A 1,224-nucleotide genomic window follows, 5' to 3' on the forward strand; every position below is an offset into this window, starting at 1 on the left:
GGTAGCCTTTTGTGAGCGCGACAATCTACTTGACAAGGAAATCAATGAACTACAGCATCTGATGGAAAGAATCCAAACCAAATATGTTTTGCAAATCTTGTACAGTTTGCAATTAGTACGGTATCGTCTGCATAGATTTATCAAGAAACTGGAGATATTTGAAATGTGGGTTCATTGCCGAATTTACGCATATCTTGGTCTGAACATATTACCAACGAAGAAGTTCGTGGCGTACTGGATCAACGGAGAGACATTTTGACACAGAAAAAAAAACCAAAAATGGAGTATTTTGGGCATATGCAGGGTGATTCAAAATTGGCGTCATTCCTCTGGAGGTGTTGTCTGGCGCTGTTATAGGAGTACAGAAAAAATAGTAAAAGAAATGAATTGTTATTAAAAACTGAGAAATTTGCGAAAAACTATATCAGAAATACGGCAGCAATGTCTTTCAAGGTAATGTGCCTAATTAACATTGCTCAAATACCTGTGGCTTCGTAATTATTTAAAACTCCGGTAACCATGGAATTATACAGAGTGACAATAAGATAGACAAGGATAAACGGTAAATTCAAGATTCCTTGAATGACAGAACCTATTTCGAACCTCATAACTTCGAATTATTAATTTGTTTACAAATTACAAAAACATACATCAACTTTCAAAATGTCAACCCGTTGTCATAACCTCGAATTCTGCGGGGACTGGTGTTTGCAAATAATCCATCTAACACCAAACATTTGAATGGTTAACTCCAAACAAACTAGTGCGTGTGTAATCTCCTTATTATCCACTCTTATCAATCAGCTTCTCGCATTCAGTTCATTAACTCCTGCTCCATTTGTATCTCTTTGTGCTGTGTGTATCGTACAAACGTGGTAGGAATGTAGCCCTTCCTCGGTATTTATTTGGTGCTTGGGAAAGTGTCCGTTATTGTGCTCTGAGTGCCCCTGGAAGGCCCTGATTCGATTATGCCCAATACTTGTTCCTCTGAGTCTGGAACCCGAACATCGATTGTCGTCCACTATCTTCCTGGAACCACTATCCTCGCCCTTTGTTGGCGTGAGTCCTTTCAGCTGAACTAAACGCATATCCGCAAATTAGTGAAAGGAAATTCAAAGTAAGTCACAGGTTGACAAATTATTGTTTTTATTGACAAGGGTTATCCACCTGTAACTATCTGCTAATGACAGAAAACATCATTGCCGCTGTGATTTTTCATCAAAA

This window comes from Dendroctonus ponderosae, unplaced genomic scaffold (assembly GCF_020466585.1).
Source record: "Dendroctonus ponderosae isolate FM_Combo_2020 unplaced genomic scaffold, Dpon_F_20191213v2 Dpon_F_20191213_4, whole genome shotgun sequence".
Classification (NCBI taxonomy): domain Eukaryota; kingdom Metazoa; phylum Arthropoda; class Insecta; order Coleoptera; family Curculionidae; genus Dendroctonus; species Dendroctonus ponderosae.